At 41.0% G+C, this 16330-nt stretch overlaps 1 pseudogene; it reads right to left on the bottom strand.

Moving 5' to 3' along the window:
* Positions 1-12741: 12741 nt before the first annotated feature.
* LOC138848318 (Krueppel-like factor 10) lies at positions 12742-13844 on the bottom strand (annotated as a pseudogene).
* Between the last annotated feature and the right edge of the window lie 2486 nt (positions 13845-16330).

Here is a 16330-nt window from a genome sequence, read left to right as displayed (position 1 = left end):
TATGGTTTTAAGAGAATAATGATACTTCCCACTCTACCCTCTCTCTCCCTCCCTCTTCCTTCCTTTATTATTTTACTCTTAATTTTTACAATGACGTACTTTTAATTTACTTTATACACAAGCTTAACCCTCCACTAAATAAAGAATTCAACCAGTAACAAGTTGTAATTCAGTAAAAAACAAACAAAAAAGCCAACCAAACAAGCAAAAATAAAAAAAAAAAAACCACTGTCCCTCAAGAGTATAGACCAGGGCTAAAAAAGTCAAATGTAAAAATATCAATTTTGATCATGTGCACTACATTTTTTACTCTGTATATTATCCATAACAAATCAGGGAAACATATGCTATTTATTTTTATGGGGATGGTTTATTTCACCAAGCATAACAGTCTCCAGTTGCATCTAGTTTCTTGCAATAAAAAAAGGATTTCATTTTTAATGACTGAGTAGTATTCCATTGTGTGTGTGTGTGTGTGTGTGTGCACATCTCACAATTTCATTAATTAGTTATCAGTTGATGGACTCCTGGCTTCAGATTGGCCCAGCTCTGGCCATTGTGGCCATTTGGCAAGTGAATCAGCAGATGGTTCTAACTCACTCTCTCTCTCTCTCCCTCCCTCCCTCCCTCCCCCCCTCTCTAATGCTGCCTTGCAAATAAATCTTTTTTTTAAATAAAAGAACTATCCTGTGGTCTCCATCGATGACCCCTTTAACCAGAATGACTGGGCCACTGAGCCCTCATTCCTTTTGGAGGTCGACATCCAGATCATGGAGGATGACCTCATGGTCACAACCCAGGAGGACCGCCCAGGCTGTGGAGAAGAAGGCCCGCAGCGGTACTGCTGTTGAAGGGCAGCTAGACTGGTCCAGTAACCGATCCACTCAGGCCTGTAAACCAGTTCAGTTTAATGGCTGGGGGGTGGTGGTGACTATGAGCCACACTCTGGCAAGATGCAGCACACATTCATTGCCGACCTTGTGGTGGGGCTCTCACAGGATACATCAAGACTGGTGACCCCTGCCACTTGGAGCATATGGCCAAACACAAAAAACTCGTGAGGATTGAGGTAAAGCTACCGCCTACAGTGCCAGCATCCCATATGGGCACTGGTTTGATTCCCAGCTACTCCACTTCCAATTCAGCTCTCTGCTGTGGCCTGGGAAAGCAGAAGATGGTCCAAGTCCTTGGAACCCTGCACCCACATGGGAAGACCTGGCGGAAGCTCCTGGTTCCTGGCTTTGGATTGGTGCAGCTCCGGCAATGAACCAGCAGATGGAAGACCTCTCTCTCTCTCTCTCTCTCTCTCTCTCTCTCTCTCCTTTTCTCTGTGTGTGCAACTTTGACTTTCAAATAAATAAATCTTTAAAAATATAAGTTCCATTAACCTGAAGGCCATGTGAGAAACAGGAGACCCTGGGACTCCACTGGACACACCCTGGAGTCCATCTCCCTGAAATAAGCACTAGTGCTAAACAAACAAATAAATAAATAAATAAATAACTGTTATCAAAATTTGTTTTCTGTATTCCTTTTCATGCTGAAAAACTTCAAAATTAAATAACAGGATACAAGAAATTGTTTAGAATTAAAGAGCTTTATTAGTGTAAGTTTGTTATAAATGCTTTCAATACATAGGGAGGGGCCAGCATTGTGGCATAGCAGGTAAAGCTGCCAACTGCAGTGCCGGCATCCCATATGGGTGCCAGTTCAAGTCCCAGCTGCTCCCCTTCCAATCCAGCTCTCTGCTATGGCCTGGAAAAGCAGTAGAAAATGTCCCAGGTGCTTGGAGCCCTGCATCCACCTGGGAGACCTGAAGAAGCTCTTGACTTCGGATCAGTGCAGCTCTGGCCATTGCGGCCATCTGGGGAGTGAACCAGTGGATTGGAAGACTTCTCTCTCTGTAACTCTGCCTTTCAAACAAATAAAGCTTTTAAAAAATACATAGGGAGAAATACATTTTCAGAATAATGATTCCCAAGAAAAACACTTGTGAAAAAGGTTTTTTTTTCCAAATATGGAAACATCATGACATAATTTACAAAAGGATCATGACTTATTTTCAGAAAATCAATCAGAAAGGAAGGTGAAAGATAACAACTGATTTTCTAAAATTCTGAAATGAATCTTGAAATAGAATTAAAATTATGATAGCTCAATGCTCTTTCACTGACTTTAAGGAGAGAGACAATCTATGAATCCTATGACAAACTTTCTCAATGGAAATATGCAGAGAAAATATCTGCAGACTCAAAATGATTGCACTGGGAGTCATAACTATTGATTATAAATGAAATTATATCAAAGTACAGAATTTAAAGGGAGGGACATGTCCAAGGTCCAACACAGAAGAGAGGTGGGGAGCTATAGGAAGTTCAGCAGGCTAAGGTCTATAGTGGCCTTATGCAATGAATATTTATAGGGGGGAAAGGAGACCGCAAAACTCACTTTAAATATGTTTATAAGTGAAAGTTTTTATCCTATATCACGTAAAATGAAGAAATGTGACCAATTGGAAAGTTTTCAGGAAACCTGATCTTGAGTTAAGAGAGATTAGTAATTTTTTTCCCTGATGAGAAAATGAAATGTTCAGGAAATTCTGAAAAACTCTTCAAAAAAAGGAGATTTATTCACTTATTTGAAAGGCAGAGTTAGAGGGGAAAGAGGGAAAAAAGGAGGAAGAGGGGGAGATAAAGAGCGAGAGAGAGAGAGAAACACCTCCATCCACTTGTTCACTCCCCAGATGGCTGCAACAGCCGGGGCTGGGGTGGGCCAAAGCCAGTAGCCAGCAGCTTCATCTGGGTTTCCCATGTGGGTAGAGGAGGCCCAAAAAGAATTGGACCATATTCCACTGCTTTCCCAGGAGCACTAACAGAGAGCTGGATGCAAAGTGGAGCAGCCAGATTCATACGGGTGCCCGTGTGGAATGCTGGCACTGCATGTGGTGACTTAACTTTCTATGCCACAGTGCCAGCCCCTTGAGCAAGTCTTAATGCCCACTTGCTAACATTGGTCCTTTACTGGGATAAGTAAAATTAAATAACACTTATAGGTCATTTTCTAAATAAATGTGAGAAAGTTAATATGTACATGCTTTCAATGCATAGGAAGGGGCCACACTATGGCATAGCAGGTAAAGCTGCCACCTACAGTGCTGGCATCCCATATGGGCACCAGTTCAAGTCCCAGCTGCTCACTATATTTGAAATGTCACAAACACACTGGAAAGTCTAATGAAATTTAAAGTTACATTTTCTTGATATTAATATGAAGATATTATATCAGTATATATTCTAACAATACCAAATATTCAGCGATCTACAGCAAGAAATACATAATTAGGTCATGCGTTTGTGAGGCGTAGTTCACTTAGGCTAGATTCAACCAGTCTCACTGGGGCTCACTTATATATCTGGAATTCATCTGGATGGCAGCTAACCTAGGGTGGCCTCAGCTTTCCTGACTAGGGCACCTGGGCTCTACATCTGGCTCCATACAAACAGACTCCAAAGAAGAATGCAGTCATGATTTTTAGACTCTAGAAGGCTTGCTCAGGCATATGGTTATGGCCATGATAAAAGATCAAGAGCATGGATGGAGATGGACATGATTTTCCAAATCTCTTCTTCTGTCTGACCTGCACACATCTCAATGTACAAACTAGGAAATGTGGCTGGTATCTAGACAGGAATGAGAAGCCACAAGAATGCTCTGTGGCAGCAGACGTGAGTAAAGGAAAGCTGAAGAACTGGAGCCATTACACGCAGTCAATATGCTGCTCACCTGAATTTTCAGATGAGTGACTAACATGTTCCATTAAGCAAGTCAACAAAATGTATTTCTATTGTTTTCAATATGACAAAGTAATTATAGAGCAAAGCCCTATCAAATAAATAATGATTCCCATATTCAAATTTTCAGTAAATTATTAGAAATAGATTTAAACTCTAAACAATTTTTTTAAAATTTATTTGACAGATAGTGAGAGAGAGTGACAGAGAGAAAGGTCTTCCTTCCATTGGTTCACTCCCAAAATGGCCGCTATGGCCAGTGCTGCACTGATCCGAATCCAGGAGCCAGGTCCTTCTCCCTGGTCTCCCATGCGGGTGCAGGCACCCAAGCACTGCTTTCCTGGGCCACAACAGAGAGCTGGACTGGAAGAGGAGCAACTGGGACCAGAACCTGGTGCCCATATGGGATGCTGGCACTGCAGATGGAGGGTTAACCAAGTGAGCCACGGTGCCAGCCCTGACACAGCTCTTAAAATAACCAAGGTTTAAAATACAACAATATTGAGTGCTAGTAAAACTATATTTTTCTGGAGAAAATCTCCTCAAGGTCATGGAAGTGAATTTCTCCCCCTCTTGAGGGTTTATTATGCTTAGTGACTGGTTTTCAAAGAATGGGGTAGTGAAAAAATGAGAAAACAAACATCCTATGGTGAAGAACCTGACAACCAATACAATGGCCTGGGGATCATGGTTGACATCATAAATGATATGATAAGTCATGTCAGTAGCATTTACCATTGATTTGATATGATAAAAATGACACTTCACTACTGTGGTCTTTTTCCCAAAAATACAGATTTGAGGTCCAGCAATAAAAAAAAAAAAAAAACTGAAATTACAGGTATTTCATAATCTCAAGTAGAGTCCTAAGACACAAGAGTAGAAATAAAATTACAAAATCTGTAAAAGGGGGCCGGCGCCGCGGCTCAATAGGCTAATCCTCTGCCTAGCGGCGCCGGCACACCGGGTTCTAGTCCCGGTCGGGGCGCCGGATTCTGTCCCGGTTGCCCCTCTTCCAGGCCAGCCCTCTGCTGTGGCCAGGGAGTGCAGTGGAGGATGGCCCAGGTGCTTGGGCCCTGCACCCCATGGGAGACCAGGAAAAGCACCTGGCTCCTGGCTCCTGCCATCGGATCAGCACGGTGCGCCGGCCGCAGCGCGCTGGCCGCGGCGGCCATTGGAGGGTAAACCAACGGCAAAGGAAGACCTTTCTCTCTGTCTCTCTCTCTCACTGTCCACTCTGCCTGTCAAAAAAAAAAAAAAAGAAAAAAGAAAAAAGAAAAAAAAAAGAAAAAAAAAATCTGTAAAAGGCCCTCTGTTATTGATTCTAAACTTGTGGGGCTGGTGCTGTGGCACAGCCGGTTAACACCCTGGCCTGAAGCACCAGCATCCAATATAGATGCTGGTTTGAGACCTGGCTGCTCCACTTTCAATCTAGCTCTACTGCCTGGGAGGTCCAAGTCCTGGGGTCCCTGTACCTGAGTGGGAGACCCAGAAGAAGCTCCTGGCTCCTGGCCTTGGATCAGCACAGCTCCGGCAGTTGCGGTCTACTGGGGAGTGAACCATCAGGTGGAAGACCTCACCCCCACCTCTTTCTGTCCATATCTACTCTCTCTGTATAACTCTAAAAAATAATAAAAAAATGAATGTTTATAGGAAAGCTGTTGGCAGGAAACTGGGGACATATTTAAGCCCAGAGCACATTGTATTCTATTAACGTATATTATTTTAAAATTATTTATTTGAAAGGCAGAGTGATAGGGGGTGAGTGAGAGCAAATGAGCAGAACTATCATCCACTTGATCACTCTCCCAAATGCCTGCAACAACCAGGACTGGGTCAGTCTGAATCCCGGGGTCCAGTACTCCATCTGATCTTCCCACATGGGAGTCAGCAATCCAACTACTTCATCCATCACTCTCTGTCTCCAGAATACACATTAGCAGAAAACGATCATAAGCTCAGGTGGGACTTGATGCCAGGCACTTGAAGATAGTTTGCAGATATTCCTAGTGATGACTTACCTGCTATACCACAACACCTGTCCCAACAATGCAATATATTTGAATGAGACATTGAATCAAGCATCAGAAAGGACTTTAATATTTAAGATTTTAAATTACTGAAGGCCAGTGTTGTGGCACAGTGGGTTAAGTGAACATCTGCAGCACCAGGATCCCATATGGGCACCACTTTAAGTCCCAGCTGTTCTACTTTTTTTTTTTAAAAAAAGATTTATTTAGTTATTTGAAAGAATTACATAGAGTCAGAGGCAGAGAGATAGAGAAGTCTTCCATCTGCTGGTTCACTCCCCAGATGGTCGCAATGGCCAGAACTGGGCTGATCTGAAGCCAGGAGCCAGGAGTTTCTTCTGGGTCTCCCATATGGGTGCAGGGGCCCAAGGACTTGGGCCATCTTTACTGCTTTTGCAGGTCATAGCAGAAATCTGGATAAGAGGTGGAGCAGCTGGGACTTGAACTGGCACCGATATGAGATGCGGGCACCACAGAAGCTAAGCCTACACCAGAGTACCAGGCTTTACCTGCTACACCAGCAGGCCCCTGCCCCACTTCTGATGCAACTCCCTGCTAATGTGCCTGAGAAAGCCACTGGAGGATGGCCCTGGCCCAAGTGCTTGGGCCCCTGAACCCATGTGGGAGACCTAGAAGATGCTCCTGGCTTTGGCCAGGCCTAGCCCTAGCCAATGCAGACATTTGGGGAGTTAATCAACAGATGCCAAGATCTTTCTCTCTGTTTCTCCCTCTCTCTATAATTATACATAAATAAATAATGAATAAATAAAATAAATTTAAAAATTTTTTCAATCGTTCTGTCCCAACCCTAAATGGTATACTTATGTTACATGCAATATCATCTTTTTTAAACCAACATTCTTATTTTTTAAATATTTATTTGTTTACTGGACAGAATGAGAGAGAGAAAGAGATCTTTTTTCCATTTGCTGATTCACTCCAAAAATGTCCACAGGACCAGGGCTGGACCAGGCTGAAGCCAGGAGCCAGGAATTCCTACCTGGTCTCTCATGTGAGTAGCAGGGGCCCAAATATTGGGCCATCACCTGTTGCTTTCCCAGGCACATTAGCAGGGAGCTGGATGAGAAACAGAATAGCTTAGACTCAAACTGGCAATCTGACTTGGGATTCTGGCATCGCAGGTAGCAGCTTAGCTCCCTGTCCACACACAGCTCCAATATTCTTCTCACATGCTAATATTCCTACTCCAAAACCAATTAAAATCTGCCTTGAAATTTGTGGGCATCACTTCTGTTTTACTTTTTATTTTAATCACTGCACAGCACTTCATATGATGATTTAATACTTTCCAAAGTTCATTTAATCATTTTATTTACCTGAAAAGCAGACACCAACAGAGAGAAAGTTAGACAGAGATCTTCCATCTACCGGTCTACTTACCTAATGCCAGCCAAACTTGAGGCAGGGTCAGGCCAAGCAAGAAACCCAGGTCAATCCAGGTTTCACCTGTGGGTAGGAGGGACCTAAATATTGTTGTCATCATCATCAGTTCACAGGAACTGAAATTCAGACACCCCAACATTGGATCAGGCATCCAAAGTGGCATCTTATCTGGTGGCCCAAAGATGTGCCCCTTACACATTTTTTCCTTGATTCATTTTATATTTTGTAGTACTATACTAATTTTATCCATATGTATCATTACTGACATTGCATTCCCATAAAATTCTAATATTCAGTGAAAATGGTATACTATTCAGAAAGATACAAATTTTCTAGGTTATACAAAATTAAGCAAAAATTGATTTGTCATTTTCTATTTCTGGAAATGTACTTATTCATAATAATATCACTTGTATATTGACTATAGCTTTTAAAATATTTAGCTATAAACACAAAGTTTTACCTTTTATGATACTATTAATATGAGCAATGGATCTGTTGATGGCATTAGTCTCTGTTCATTGATTCAACTTCTATAGTCACACATCACACCAGCCTTGGTGGTATCTTTTTTAAAAAGTTGTTCATGTATATCAGAACCTCTGAACATGAGCTGCAAACTGGAGCTTTTACTTGTATTCAAAATGAAAATATTATTTCTAAAGACTTTTATTACTTGTATCTACACAAAGTCAAACTCTATACTATTAATTCTAACAATCTGTCTTAAAATTCTATTAGGTCCTAGGAATTTTTTTTAAAATAAAAGGAAGAAATTTCCTTAAATACATGTCTACCAAATCGTCCTATGTTAGCAAGTTTCTTTATGTTGGATTCAATTCACAGGTAACAATATCTTGATTATAATATACTTTCTAAAAAATACTTAATACCTGAATATTTTCAAGGAAATCAAATCATTACAAAGGAATGTTTATCTATAAGGTTGAATGTTATATTCAAATCCAAAAGCCTACACAAAAGTTTAATTTGGGGGCTGGTACTGTGGTGTAGGCTAAGCCTCCATCTGTGGCACCCACATCCCATATGAGTGCCGGTTCATGTCCCAGCTGCTCCTATTCCAATCCAGCTTTCTGCCATGGCCTGCAAAAGCAATGGAAGATGACCCAAGTGCTTGGACCCCTGCACCCACATAGGAGATGCAGAAGAAGCTCTTGGCTCCTGGCTTTGGATCAGCCCAGCTCCAGTTATTGTGCCATTTGAAGACCTTTCTCTCTTTCTCTCCCTCTGTCTGTGATTCTGTCTCTCAAATAAATAAATAAAAATTTTAAAAAAATCTTCAATTTGATGGTGAAATAATATATTTGCACTACAAAAGGAGGTTATTCACTGAGAAAAATATCTTAGCAATGTAAACTAAATTTCCTAGGAACTTGCTTTTCATATAAACTATGAAAAATAAAATACTAAAATGTAATTATGTTAATCTGTGTGGTTCCAAATCTTTCAAATCTTTAGATGACCTTGTGCTTTTATTTTTCTTCTTTTCTAGACAAGTTATATAGATTGTACTCGATTAATCACCCTCCAGATGTTCTTACCAAAGAGTTACTCTTGGGAGAAAGCTATAGGCATAAAGTTAAAGAATGTATGCAATTTCATTTGTGAAGTTTGGGTTGGGATGCTAAGTTTTATAGTGAAGTATGGATTTATTATTCTGTAGGAGGATCTTGGATGCCTTCAAATAGCAGTTTATAAGCACAAGCCAGGACCTCTTGTTTATTTCTTTTTAAAACTTTTATTTAAAAAGCAGAGTTAAAGAGTGAGGGATATATATACATATATACATGCATACACACACACACACACACACGCACAAAGAGAGAGCATGAATCTTCCATTTGCTGATTCATTCCACAAATGGACACAAAGATCAGTACTGTTCTAGGCTGAAGCCAGGAGCCCAGAATTCCATTTGGGTCTACCATGTGTGTGGCAGGGGTTCAAGTACTTGGGCCATCTTGTACTGCCTTGCCAGTTGCATTAGCAGAGAGCTGGATTGGGAGTGGGGTACCTGGAACATGAACTGGTGCTCACATGAGAGGCTGGCATTGTAAGTCGTGGCTTAACCTGCTTCACTACAATGCTGGACCCAATCTAAAGAAATTAATTTAAGTAATAGAGCAAGAAAGCTCTATCTTTCCTTTTTCTCTCTCCCTCATCCCACTTCTGCTAACCTAGTTCTGCTGCTTAAAGTTGGAAAAACTTAAATTGCAACTGTACACTGAAGGCTGTTTTAATCACACTACCTGTAAAATCTGACAAAATCTTTTATAATACAGCTGACCATTGGTCAGATCTTTCTTGACTTCCATGAAATGAAGGACACCATGAAACCAGTAAGCATACCAAACTTCCTCAGTAAGTATCCTCTGTCTTATCTCCAGCATAACCCTGATCCTATTGTCAGTTTTCACTGGAACAAGGTTAGGCTAATTCATGATGGAGAAAACATTATTTTAACTTTAAATTTCACTGATTATTTCCTACATTAATCCAAATCAGAGTTTTCCCATGTGATGTAACAATTAATGGCAGGTGTGATTCTAAGTGTAAATGAAAGGAATGAATAACACCACAGTTGAACTTGAGTGTTATTACAGGATTTACCTGTTTCAAAATAACTTATCTACTTACACACTTATCTTGATATCTGCAACACCAAATATAATTTTTGAATTCTATTTTCCAACATTCTATCTTCTCCATCCCCACTAAACTGTTTTCCTATGTATTCATTTTCTATAACTAAAATAGCAAATATCTGCAGACTTAGTGTCTTAGAGAAGCACAAATTTACATTCTGATATTCTGTATGTCATAAGTCTATCAGGATAAAATGCAGGGCATATTCCATTCTGGAAGCTCCACAAGTCCATTCATGTTTTGCTCATTGGGTCTTCAGCAGAATTCATTCTCTTGTGGTTGTAGGACCAAAGTCCTTGTTTTATCTCTGACTATAAGTGGAGGTCTGTCCCCAGCTTCTAGAGAGCACTGCAGTTCATGGATCATGAGACTCTTTATTCAAAGGAAGCAACAGAAAATAACAGAATCCTGCACATATCCCTGGCCAATCCTTCTGCATGCACTTTCTTCTTTTACAAGTCAAATGTTTGATCAGATCCACATGGGTACTGCAAGATTATTTCTCTATTTCAAGGTTTATATACTCAATCTAATTTGTATTTTAAAATTCCCTTTTCGCAAGATAATGATTTAGTCCCAATGTTTTTAGGGTTAGGAAAAGGGGCCATTGCTTGGATTTTCAGTGTTTTATCCTCAAACACAGGTCTCGTTTTCCTCACTGTGTTTTTTGAAATTTTTCACTTTTGTTCTTTTCAATATTCTCTATATTATAAGGATCTATTCCTGCAAAGTGGACAGTCTACTAAGTCAATGGGCAGGAACTGATATTCTTTCTGCCAGGAAGCAGTTATTGTCTCGCCAATGGCCCCTTCTGTAGGAAATGCATCAACCCCAATTACAGGCAATCTCAGACTACAATGTAACAAGTGGACATTGCACAAACTGTGGTGAAATCATGCAATCAATATTGCAAACAGCAGGATCCTTCAGTAGACATTAATTTGTACAGCATATTTCAGTGTCTGTGAATTCAGGACTACTCAAACTCCCTAGTTTTCTGGGCCTTAAGTTCCTAAGGCAAGAACGATTCTCTGGAGATGGGCATGTGGCACAGTAGCTTAAATCACCATTTGGGAAGCCTGTGCTCCATATCAGAGCACCTGGTTTGAGTCCCAGCTACTCTGCTTCTGATCTAGCCTTTCTGCTAATATACACTCTGGGAAACAGCAAATGATGGCTCAAGTCCCTCCTTTACTGCCCACCCATGTGGAAACATGAATTGAGTTATGGGCCCTTGTTTTAGACTGGCACAGCTCTGGCTGTTGCAGGAATTTGAGGAGAGAACCAGTAGATAGAGGATCCCTCTATCTCTTTACCACAGTGTTTATCATCTGCTATATAACAGAACAGAAATATTGTTAACATAAGTGAATATACTAATTTTTCTACCTATCTACTTCTGTATCCCAAAAACCTCCTATAAGTTAACATGATATCATTGTCCACCTGTGAATAATGCTCTCTAATGTACTAATTCAATAAAGCACAGCTTACATCATCATAACATAAGGGCATTTTACTGATGAGAGAAGCTGTTTATTTGCAAGGAGTTATCTTGATATCCTTCTTTATAATGTATATTTCATGTTCAGTTTTTTTCTAAACAAAATGCAGTTTATCCTACAGTCTGCAGAAAAAAAATTGGCATATTATTTTAAAATCTATACAAGAAACTCCAGGGAAACTGAAGTTCAAATGACAATAAAATGCATGGATATAATCATTTGTGAAGCTTTCAAAATAAAAATGCAAAGTGGTAGCTACACACTTCAAAGCAATTAAATTAGTGGGAATTCCATTGTTGGACCCTCTTTAGCAACATGTAGTCATTGAATGCCAAGTATCAATTGTATAAAAGCAATAGTTGTAGATACATTAAATAACTACATCTATGTTGATTAGAATTACTAGAAACAATAAACAAGATGACTCTAGGTAAAGATAATAGTTTCTGGAACAATAGAAACTGTTTTTATGACTATATCTCTTTACCGTAACATTTATTTCTAGTCTAAATTCTTGAGACCAGTTGAGAAGAATCACATTGAAGAGTTGGTATTGGGGCCAGCATTGTGGTGTAGCGGGTAAAACTGCCACCTGTGACACCAACATCCCCTATTGGTGCCAGGTAAAGTCCCAGCGTCTCCACTTCCAATCCAACTCCCTGCTACTGCACCTGGGAAGGCAGAACAGGGCCCAAGTGCTTGGGCCTCAGCACCCTAGCAGACTCAGATGAAGATCTTGGCCCAGTCCCAGCCATTAAGGCCATTTGGAGAGTGAACAAGCAGTCTCTTTCTATCCCTCTCTTTCTCTGCAACTCTGCCTTTCAAATACATAAATCTCAAAGAAAAGAAGTTGGTCTCAATCATAAATAGCAAAAAAATAAAGTCCACACAAACTCAAAATCTGTACTACCTATGTTGACCTCATCTGAAACCTTCAAAAATATTCAAAGGAACACAGTTTTCTCATCTCTTATGTAAGTACAAATGGAACCTGCCATCCTGTGACCTGATTGTGGCCAAAGCATTTGTCCTACCCAGGATGGGCCTTCACTCCTGACTGAGGCTTCTACTTCACCCATGGGCAGGCCAATTGCTTCTCATTATGTGAGTTTGCCATCATCTGGACAGTCCATCTGAAGAGGCAAACCACCTTTCATAACCTCTCCACCTACAGCTAAAAGGGTTTTGCCCTGTATGTGTTCTCCTGGGGACTATCGAGTGAGAATTTTTCAAAGATTTATTTATTTGTTTGAAAATCAGAATTACAGAAAGCAAGGGTGAGAGAGACATCTTCCATCCAACTGGTTCATTCCCTAAATGGCCACAATGGTTGGGGCTGGGCAAGGCTGAAACCAGTAGCCAGATCTTCATCTGGGTCTCCCATGTGGGTACAGGGGCCCAAGTATTGGGGCTATCTTCCACTGCTTTCCCAGATACATTAGCAGGGAGCTGGATCCAAAGTGGAGCAGCCAGGACTTGAACTGGTGCCCATAGGTCATGCAGGCTGTTGAAGACAGCACAGCTGCAGCCCCACAGGAGAAATTCTAAAGTAGGTCTTGCCACATCCTGGATAACTACAGATGGGACTTCTTATTCTGGAAGAGTCAATCTAAGGAAAGACTTTAGCTGCTAAAGGGGAAAACCCAGGATTGGGGGCAATGGGAGAGCCTGGTACCATCTGAGCTCACCATTGGCAGCTATGGGCTTTGTACAATGCTCTGAGGTAAAGATATGAGAGATGCTTTGGGCACCTGAGAACCCATCAACAGCTTTAGTTGTGAGGACATGGGCTGGCTGATATCTACACATGACTGTCTCTGAGGTAGGCATAGAAAAGTCAAAGTGAGCACCCACTTTCTCTTCCACTTCTGCCACTGTTTCATTCACATCTCCATCTGTTTGGTGACCCAGCTGCACAAGGTATGTTTTTCCCTTGCAGTGTTACATTTAGGTGGGTTCTTTGGAAGGGATTGTCCTTAACACTTGGAGATACTGGCTGCATTACTGGCAGGATCAGTGGCTACAAACATGGGCATCAGCTGCATGACGCAACACACTGATTGCATGAGCCTTGGGCAACTTGGAGGAGAGACACTGGGATGTTTTCTTCCTCTGAACTGTGCAGCAATGTGCAGCTTGACTGGACTGGAAAATGACTTGAAGTATTCTTCATGAAGTAAATGGTGCAGATTGACATTAGGGTTCAAAGTGTGAGGTGCTGTAAGGTGGAGTCAACAAAATGTGGAAATGAAAATAGGGTGGCCCCAGAGGCAGATTCTCTCCCTCTGACATATCAGATACTTATGCAACGGGTCTGTTTTCATGGTATTTCTTAAAATCAGACAACCAGTTGCAAGTCATTGACTTTAAGTGCTTTAGAAGTACCTTGCAGTTTTGCTCCAGCAATTCAAACTCCTTTCTGACCTTTCAGAAATTCTTTCCTCCATTGCTTATGGCTAGTCTACATGCCCTCTCTTCATTCAGGTAGCTGCTCCACCTGCTCTATGCTCTAGGTGCAGGCAGAGCCAGCAGCCAGCCAACCAGTGGAAAGGGTGTGTGAGGCACTGGCCACTGAGCTGCTGGGGTCATGCATGGTCTGCTGCTTCCCAGCAATGAGAATCTGCATCAGTGGTGTGTGCTCCCAATCACCAGCAGCAGTGTGATCCATCAGCCTTGCCCACAGGAATTCCTAGTCACCTGATTTAGTGCTGCCTTGGTCCTCTCCACCCCTCTCCACTCATGCCCCACCCTGGGCTAGGGGACTGTGCTGCAAGTGGGGGTCTACCCAAGAGGTCTGGGGTCAGTGGTGACCAAGAGTGTTGTAGACAACCAGCCCAGCCTGTGGGAGGGAGACAACTAGTTCCTATACTTCAACTCACAGTCAAGCTTTACTTTCTAATAAAGATAAGATTGGGAAGGCATTTTGCTTAGCAGGTACGATGCCATTTTGCAATGACGGTGCTTTGGTTTAGTAGGTTAAGCCTCCGCCTGCAGCACTGGCATCCCAGTTCAAGTCCTGGCTCCTCCACTTCCAATCCATCTCTCTGCTATGGCCTGAGAAAGCAGTGGAAGATGGTCCACATCCCTGTGCCCCAGCACCTATGTGGGAGACCCAGAAGAAGCTCCTGGCTTTGGATCAGCACAGCTCTGGCCCTTGCAGCCAATTGGAGAGTGAAGCAGTGGATGGAAGACATCTCTCTCTCTCTCTGTCTCTCCTTCTCTCTGTGTGTGACTCTGACTTTCAAATAAATAAATAAATCTTTAAAAAGATACTTTTGTTTGCAAACAATATGTGACATCAATACAACTGCTTAAATTTTCTCATACATGTGGCTTAATTTTGGGGCCTGAATTATGGCTGATTGGGTCTGTAGTCTAATGATATCTTAGAACCCAACTATTTTCCTCTTCTGTATGAATTTCAGTGTAGTATGTTACTAGAATTCTGAAAAAAAAAATTCAGAAACATTTTAAGCATCATCTAAACATCATAATCTCCAAAGAACAAAAATTACTGTAAACTATGATTTTCCAGAATTATTTCTTTGGATAATGCTACATTTTATTGTGGCTTTAAATTGAGCACACACACACACACACACACACACACGCCCCATACATACATTCACAAATGCACATACACAATCAGCGAGTCTCCAATGCATTTACCAAAGTGCATCAATGTACTAGTTTCAGATTACTGCCAGAGAATAGTCCCTTTCATTAAATACCAATTTACCCTAGTGATTTAGTTTTGACCAAAAATGATAGTTTATTTACTCTTTTAAAAAAGATGCAGGTGCCATCACAAAGCACAAATGAGTGAATAAGTTACACTATCTAGGGAATTAGATAAGAAATGGCTCACTCATCAAATTAAACAGAATTGAATCTAGTTTGAGTTACCATGTCAAGCAAAATATGAAGTTTTAAAAAGACTGTATATAATTTCAAATAATTTTTGAGTTGTATCTAAATGTGTACACTACAACATTAAGCATAAAATCACATATATTTAAATACATTTAGTTAGGAAAATATGCATAGATAACAATAATTGCTAACATTTATTTTATACCAGGCCATGTTTCCAGCATTTTATGTTTCCAGAAAAATGGAGATAGCTCTGGTTATCTTAATTTTAAAGAAAATGGAACTGAGGCAACTGGTTTACCCAAGGATATGTAATCATGAAGTGGCAAAGCCTTAGACTTGGCAGGATCTGAATGACAGCCATTTTTTTTTTCCACAAATTCAATGTTTGGTCTATTTCATGTATCCACTAAAAGGATTTACCATCAAATGATACTTTCTGATAAAATCTATGGAAACTGCAGATGAGTATTGCTCCAAACCAAATACTTGGGGCCCGGCATTGTGGCGTAGCAGGTAAATCCATCGTCTTTTATTTAGCAAAGATATGCCTTGTTAGATGAGTGTGCTTTGTGTAATTCTTCTTGTCAGTGTGTACCCTTTAGAAATTGATTACAAGGGCTAGCACTCTGGCACAGCAGGTTAAAGCCCAAGCCTATGGTGCCAGCATTGCATATGGGTGCTGGTTCAAGTCCTAGTTGCGCCACTTCTTATCTGGCTCCCTGCTAATGCACCTGGGAAAGCATCAGAGGATGGCTCACATCCTTGGGCCCCTGCACCTATGTGGGAGACCTGAAAGAAGCTCCTGGCTCCTGGCTTCAGATCAGCTCAGCTCCAGCTGTTGCAGCCAATTGGGAAATGAAGCAGTGGACGGAAGAACTATCTCTCTGTCTCTACTTCTCTATGTAACTCTTTCAAATAAATAAAAATAAATCTTTAAAAAAAGAAATTGATTACAGCAGGCAACACGTATGAACTTGTATTATAGAAAGGTTGTCATTTAGAAAAATTTTACACCTACAGAGCTAAAGAAAAAAAAGTCATATAAATGTGAACTTTT

This window comes from Oryctolagus cuniculus, unplaced genomic scaffold (assembly GCF_964237555.1).
Source record: "Oryctolagus cuniculus unplaced genomic scaffold, mOryCun1.1 SCAFFOLD_69, whole genome shotgun sequence".
Classification (NCBI taxonomy): domain Eukaryota; kingdom Metazoa; phylum Chordata; class Mammalia; order Lagomorpha; family Leporidae; genus Oryctolagus; species Oryctolagus cuniculus.
The sequence above is the reverse complement of the archived record's forward strand: the minus strand, read 5'-3'. Positions and strand labels throughout refer to the sequence as shown.